An 8108-nucleotide genomic window follows, 5' to 3' on the forward strand; every position below is an offset into this window, starting at 1 on the left:
GGAAGGCTTAAAAACACCCTGACACCTGTAGCAGAAAGTGGGGGGTGCAAGGGCAACCAGCGAAGCTCAGAAGTATGGGAAATACCCATAGTAGAATATAGGCATAGCAATGCCTAGATCATTCTCCACCAGTGACTGTTAAACCTCTTCTTGAATACCTCTAGTAGTGGAGAGTCCATAACCTCCCTAGGCAGTCTATTCCACTGCCTCACTGTTTTAGTGAAGAAGTTTTTCTGGATATCCAACCTAAACTCATTTTGTTGCAACTTTAAGCCATTGGTCTGCATCCTCCTCTCTGCAGGAAGAAAGAAAAGGTGCTTTCCCTTTTCTTTATGACAGCCTATCAAGTATTTGAAGACTCCTATCATGTCTCCTTCTAAGCACCTTTCCCACAAGCTGAACATGCCTAATTCCTTCAGCTTTTCCTTATATAACTTGCTTTCCAACCCCTTTATCATTTATGTTGCCCACCTCTGGACCCTCTCTAACTTCTTCTCCACATCCTGTTTAAAATGTGCAGCCCAGAAGTGCACACAGTACTCCAGATGAGTCCTAGCCAGTGCCAAGTAGAAGGGTACTATCACCTCCCATGTCTTGCACCTAATGTTTCTATTGATGAATCCCAAACAGCATTCACCTTCTGTGCAGCAGCATCATACTGCAGACTCAGATTGATGGCAGCCAGAATGCTGCCATCTAGCCAGGTGTCACCCATTTTATATTTGTGTGTTTGATTATTCCTCTTAAAGTGTAGCACCTTGCATTTGTCCTCTTTGCACTTCTTCCTCTTAGCTCTAGCCCAACTTTCCAATCCAGCCCTTTTTAACTTGCACTTGCATCCTCCAACGTATTTGCAATCCTTCCCAATTTCATGTTATCTGCAAACTTGCTCAAGAAGCTTTCTATGCCAGCATCCAAATCATTAATAAACAGATTGAACAGCACTGAGACCAGGACAGACCCCTGTGGGACTCCACTCAAAGCCTCTTGCCTTTCTGATATGGACCCATTAATAATTACCCTTTGCTTGTGGCTACTGAGTGAGTTATCTATCCACCTTGTCGTAGTTTTCTCTATTCCATATTTCTCCATTTTATTTATGAGAAGGTCATGTAGGACCTTGTCAAAAGACTTGCTGAAGTCCAAATACACTATATCCACAGCATACCCTTCATCCATTCAGGCAGTTCCTTTGTCAAAGAAGGAGACTAAGTTTGTCTGACACAGTTTGTTTTTTATAAATCCATGCTGGCTGTATGTGATCAGCCTTTCCTCCTCCAGATGCTTACAAATGGCTTTCCTTACGATATGGTCCAGTAACTTCCCAGGTACTGAGGTGAGACTAACCGGTCTGTAGCTCCCTGGGTTCTCCTTCTTGCCTGTTTTAAAGAGGAGCACTATGTTGGCAGTTTTCCAGCCCTCTGGTACCTGGCCCATCTCTCATGACTTCATGAAGATCATTTCCAAGGGCTCTAAGATCTCCTCTACCAGTTCCTTCAGTACCCTCGGGTGACATTTATCCAGTCCTACTGACTTTAATTTATTCAGGGCCAAAAAACTCTAACCATCTCTTTTGTTGTCTCCTCCCTCAGTTTGCCCCCTTCCTTATCCAGATAATCCTTCTTAGGTGCCTGGCTGTAGCTTAATTTTTTTTTTGAAGACTTTGAGGCAAAGTCGCTGTTGGTAGCTCTGCCTTCTTTGCCTCTTTGGTTAGGCAGAGTTCTCCCTGGCATGTTGCCAGAAGACCCACAGGTTCCTTGGTCCTTCTTTTCTGGCCAACATACTTATACAACCTCTTCCCGTTTTCCTTAAGTTCCTTTGCAAGGTACAGCTAGTTCATTATTTTTGCTTTCCTAATTTTGTCCTGGCAGGTTCTGGCTATTTCCTGGTATGGATCCGTAGGGACCTGCCCATTCTTCAGTTGCCTATATGTATTCCTTTTGAATTTGAGGCATTTAGAAGCTCCTTGTGGAGCCACATTGATCTCTTGCTTCTTGTCCTTTCATTGTGTTGGGACAGTTTCTTGTTGGGCCTCCAGTACTGTGCCCCTTAAAAGCTCCCAGCCCTCCTGGGAGCCTTTATCCTTCAATTTATCCTCCCATACCATGCCTATTAACTCCCTGAGTCAGTTGAAACCTAGCGTCTTAATTTTGCTGGTTTCATGCTTTCCCTGTCTCAGGATCGGGCATCTATCATATTGTGATCACTTTCTTCCACGTTATCCATTACTTTTACATCTTCCACCAATTCTTCCCTGTTGGTCAGGACAAGATCCCCTAGCTGTAGTTGTATCACTCAGGTAATGAAATTTTAAAAGATGCCAAGACTGAAGTCCTATTGACCATACTGACAGCCATCAGAGTATGGATATGTGGACAGGAAGGAAGAAAGGCATTACAGAGACTTTTTAGCTTGATTCAAAATGGCCCATTGAGAGAACTAGTGCATTAATCTATTTGACATGTACTTCATGAATAGTGCTATTCCTCTGTGGCAAGTACATGGGAAAATTTAAAAGCAAAAATAATCCCATGGCTGAGTAAGAGAAAAGCAGAGGGTATGGATACCCTTGTACAATAGGTAATGAGTAACCAATTATAATGCAAAAAGTGAAACATTATCATTTGCCCAGAACATTGGCTTCTTGGCAAGGGTGTATAAAAGGAAGTATAACTGGGTTATGTTGAGCCAATACCAGAACTCTGCAAGGTACTTTCAGGCTATTTTCTCCCCCTGCTTGCCCTCTGCACAGGCTCTGTGTACAAGAGGCGGTGGCAACACTTCAGAGATTATGCTTTTACTGTGCAAATCACCTAGTCCTTGATTCCCAGCCTTCTCAAGTTTTATGTGTTGCAGTTAAGAGGTTTAAATCTTATATATCACAGCTTTCTGTCACTGATCACCATTTCTGCAGCCTGCTCAAATGAGCATACTGCTCTCTGCTCCCAAGAACAGGAGAAACCCTTTGCTACAGAATCATGTTCCCGCTTGATTGCTCTCTTTCTGCCTCTGTTAATGTTGCCTCCCTTTCTGCACAGGGGTCCAGCTTCAACAGGAGATCCCAGTCTAGCTTTCAGCCTGGTGGTGAAGGCACTCTCCACAATTTCATAGATACTAGGATAGAAAGGGACCTCAGCAGATCATGGAGTCTGACCCCCTGCCCTGGGCAGGAAAGAGCGCTGGGGTCAGATGACCCCAGCTAGGTGCTTATCCAGTCTCCTCTTGAAGACCCCCAAGGTAGGGGAAAGCACCACCCCCCTTGGAAGCCCATTCCAGATTCTGGCAACCCTTACCGTGAAGAAGTTCTTTCTAATGTCCAACCTAAATCTGCTCTCCATCAATTTGTGACCACTGTTCCTAGTTATTCCAGGGGGTGCCATAGTAAATTGAGTGTCTTCTATTTCCTGCTGCCTTCCGCTGATGAATTTATAGGCAGCCACAAGATCACCTCTCAGCCTTCTCTTGCAAAGGCTGAAGAGATCCAGATCCCTCAGTCTCTCCTCATAGGTCCTTGCCTGCAGGTCTCTGACCATACGAGTAGCCTCCTCTGAACCCTCTCAAGATACTCTGCATCCCTCTTGAAGTGCAGCTCCCAAAATGTCCTCCAGGGAGAACATTTACAAGAGGTATGAAGTAATGGAGGCTATTGTCCGTAGAACCATTGCCTATGTGGAAGTTGGAAGGTGTGTTGTAAATGAGGAAGGAGACTGCAGAATGAGAATGGTTGGTATTGTATTTAAGGCTGCTGAATGATGCCCTGGAAAATTAGATTTTATCCCTGGGAAGAAAAACAGTCTTCTTGTGCCCCTGGTCTTGCCATAGACTTCCTGTGTGATACTAAGCATATCACTTAAATTACCTGTTCACAGATGTTCAATAATAGTGTGTTCTTTGCTTTCTGGGTGCCAGGTAGAAGGGGACACAGAGCCTGCTAGCTGCCCACCTTGGTGGTGCCAGGGGAGTGCCACTGCAGCGAAGGGCAGGTCTGGGAGCCCCCAGGGAGTCTCCTGCAGACTTTCTCCATGGGGGGAAAAAAAAAGGATCAGGTTTCTTGCCACTTTTTTTCCCTCCTCAGAGGGCCCTGCTGCACAAGCTGCACCGGGCCGCACAGCCCCTGAGGTATGGGGGGCCCGATCCTTCCCATCAGAGCAGCAGCAACCCCTGGCCACCCAGTTAGCTGTGCGGGTGCTGCCCCGGCACCCACCAGATCCAACTCTTTCCTGAGCCACTGATCAGTAAGTGAGCACTGAATGGGGCAGGGATCTTGTGAGGGAAAAAAAAGTATATGCCATAATCCCGTAATCCCAGGCATTGTGCATTCAAGCATTTCCTAACTGTGGAGTGCTTTCATTTTCAACCTTAAATATATGTATCAGCAATCCTTTGGGGTCAAGGATGATTGTTGCCCATGATTGCTTTACCTGCGGGTCCAAAAATGATTGATGAGGCCAATCTGGGATTGACAGACTGTTGCAATTTGGGCACATGTTTCCATGTGGGGCGGGTGGCTCGGGATTCTTGATTCAGTCTGCAACACGCTATTTCTGTTGCTCCTGTTTTTCCATCTCCTGTTGTCATCATAAGGCTTCAAAGGACTGAGATCCCTGCAGCAGACTCTTCCTCCATTAAGGAGTGGTCCTGGCTGATAGTGTCCCAGGAATTGATGTCAGCATTACATTTTTTCAAGTTCGACCTTGAGGATGTCCTTGAAGCACTTTCTTTGCCCTCCTCTTGAGCATATGCCTTGACTGAGCTGGGAGAATAGAACTTGCTTTGGGAGTTTGGAGATGGACATCCAGGTGACTTGGCCAGCCCAGTGAAGTTGATGTTGGATTATTATTACCTCCATGCTCATGATGTTTGCTTATGAGAGGACACTATTGTTGGTGTATCTGTCTTCCTACTACATTCAAAGGATCTTCCATAGGCAGCGTTGTTGGTACTTCTTCAGTGACTTGAGGTGCCTTCTGTCCACGTCTCAGCTTCATACAGTTAAGGTGGAGATAAGGACCACTTGATAAATAAAGCATGAGGTTGGTTCCAGATGTGATGTCACAATCTTCAAACACTCATTCCTCAGGCAACCTTAAATAATGTTCTTTCAATGTAATTTTTTCTGTGTAAGAGACATATAACCCCACAAATTCACCTCAATAGGTTTTTATAGTAAAGCAGAACTGGGATCTCAGCCGAGAAACAGTTTCAATATAAAAAGCCAGTTCCTCAACTGGTATCAATCACTGTAATTTCAGTTAAGTCAATGGAGCTTTGCCAGCTTACCCTTGCTAAAGAACTAGCCAAAGTTGCCGTATCCAATAATGTCACTGAAAGCTTGTACATTCATCCTAAAGGATTATTCTAAGTGGTACATTGAAACTCATGAATGATTCTTGTTGGAGAGGCATATTTCAATAAAAGTAAGCTCCAGGTGTCAAAGCATGGACATTTAAAATCTCAGTATGGCCAAAGACATCTTTAATTCTGTGAAAGAAAAACCCCCGAATCTTCATGTGCTGTCCTGATCAGGGAATATTGTAAGGAAATAAACTAGAAGACTTTACAACTTTCTTATTTTATAGGAAAATCCAGACTCTGGAAATCAGCGTGGAAATTAGGAACGATGTCTACTTTTTGACAACTCAGACTATATATGAACCAACTAGTGATTCTCCTGACTGGAATGGGGAAATATGCCTTTTGAAGGTGATCATTAAGTAGTTTAATATTCAATTTTCTAAATATAACAAACGGCCTAATCCTGAATTTTTAGAGCACCCAAGACATTGCTATCAAGGAGTTACTGCAGTGAAATGCCCACTCATGACAAGAGTTTTGCCTAAGTAAGGCTAAGGCCTGAAAGATCAGTGACTTGTGTAGAAACCATCTGAAAGTTTTTGGAAATTTCTCTGGTTAACGAAATAGTAAATATTCAAAACTATTATTCTTGGACAAATAAAAATGCCTGATGTTTTGCTTCCAGTATCCCATAGCTACAGAAGCATTAAGAACATGAGGACCTTATTTAAACCTCCAGAGGGAGATCCATGCATTATATTGTAGGCAAGTATCGATCCTCTGGATCATGGTGTATGCATAAAAAGTCTAGTCAGGTGTCTGATGAATCCACTTGTACTGATTCCTGTGACCATCAAATGAAGACTTTCAACGTGTACGCGTAGACAAAAGTATGGAGCGGTAGAAGCTGCCCAAAACCTTGCTTCCCCGCTTTAGACCACTGAGACAGAATCCAAAGGCCAGACGTAATCCAGATGTTCAGTACCTCGAATGTCTTAGCTTCTGCCAGAGCAGAACAGATGCCTAATGCCTCAGCAAAGGTGTGTTTCTGTCAAGGTGATGTCCTTTCGCCTTTTTCCAGACAAGGACTACCAACAAGGCAGTGGGGGGCTTGGGTTTTGAGGCACCCTATACTTACCTTACTCTGGAGGTTGCAACAGCGTGATATTTTCTAGAAGCTACCCTGCCATGAGTATCTCCACCGTGTTGCCACCAGGACCTCCAGTTGGATGCAGTTTGCAGTCATACCTCAGCATCATAACACCAGTCTTTAAATACATCCAGTGTCCCCTCCTTTTTTTCTTCTTAGCTTATTAGAAAGTACATAAACTTCCAGAAAACATATACAATTCCAAATACTTATATAAAGGGTATTTGGATTTGGTATTCTATTAGCTTTGACTACTTTTTTTTAGTTTAGAAATTGGAGCACTTTTAGTTTAGGCTAGTGCAAGTGATTATGTACTTTATGAAATTGTGCCGAAAGCATTTTTGATGTTGCATCTCCAGTTTCCCATGACTGACCTTGGGGAAAATCTGTTTTTTAATACGGAATTAATAACAACAGAATTTGTTGCCAAGCTTGTAAGCCTCTTGACACAGTTCTGTTTGTCCAGGCTGTGAAGACATGATCATAGGACTAGGAAAGCAGTTTTTTCAGTTGAACATAATACTCATCATTGTAAAAATGCTTTAAAATCTTTGAAAGGAATTATTAGTATACATTAGTACCATCAACATAGCATGGCAAATTCTTTTCTTGGTTACATCAATGTAAATCTGGAGAAACTCCAGCTGTGGGTGAACAATAGAACTTGGCCCAATGCATTTCAAAAGGAATTTATCACAAATCTTTTAATCTCAGAAAAGAAACTGATTCTTGTTTATTTTGTCTTATATTTTAAAAGTGTAAACATGTCTGTATTACCCCAGTGTTATCAGTCTCCTTATTTTAAGTACTGTGGCTGTTTACCTCTAGGTAGCCTTCAAAAGAATCTGTCCTTCCAAGGTCCACTGAATATTTTTAACTCTAACTTCTTATCTCTTTTGTACTCCTAATGTAAAACTGAGTTTTCTTTCCTTTGGAATTTGTTTTGGTGCGAAGTATCCATTGCTGTGATTCAGGAAGCTCAATTATTCTTTGAAAACCAGTCCTGACTTTCTCCATTTAACACTAGACCAATGTGGATAAAAAATACTTTTTAGCACACAACTTCCAGAATAGGTCAAAACTGCATAATACAAAATGAATGTAGGCAACAAATGTATTTGAATCCTATCAATCAACCAGCCCCAAAATTGTTTCTTTCAACTCATATTTACCTTTTCCGATAAACATTTATAGCTCAATAAAGAGGGCAGAGAGTCGTGAGGGACTAAACAATGTGAGAAATGTGAATCAGAGAGCTGGGTCCTCTTGCAGCGTCTCAAACCCCTTTGAGATGCTGCAAGAGGCATGTGCAGGAATGAGAAAATGTTCCCTGTGCTGCAAGTTTGCAGCGTGGGGGCAAAATTAGACCCTTGGATATCCAGGGGTCAAAAAACCCCACAGAAGAAAAGTGGGGCACAGTCTGGGACTCTGTCCTGAGGCAACCAGAGCCTGGGTCCTCCAAAGAGTTGCTTCAGCTGCCAGAGTGTCTCTATGGTTAGCCCTCGCCCTGGTGCTGACCCAGGCTCCACTGCAGGTAAGTAAGGAGTCATGGGGCTGGAGGAGTGGGGGGACCCCTCACTGGCCCTGCCTGCTCCCCCAGCCCCCTGATCCCTGTCCCACCCAGCCCTGCCAACCCCTTGAGCCCCTCCTGATCCCTTCCCTG

This window comes from Crocodylus porosus, unplaced genomic scaffold (assembly GCF_001723895.1).
Source record: "Crocodylus porosus isolate Cpor-Errol unplaced genomic scaffold, CroPor_comp1, whole genome shotgun sequence".
In the NCBI taxonomy this organism is placed as follows: Eukaryota; Metazoa; Chordata; order Crocodylia; family Crocodylidae; genus Crocodylus; species Crocodylus porosus.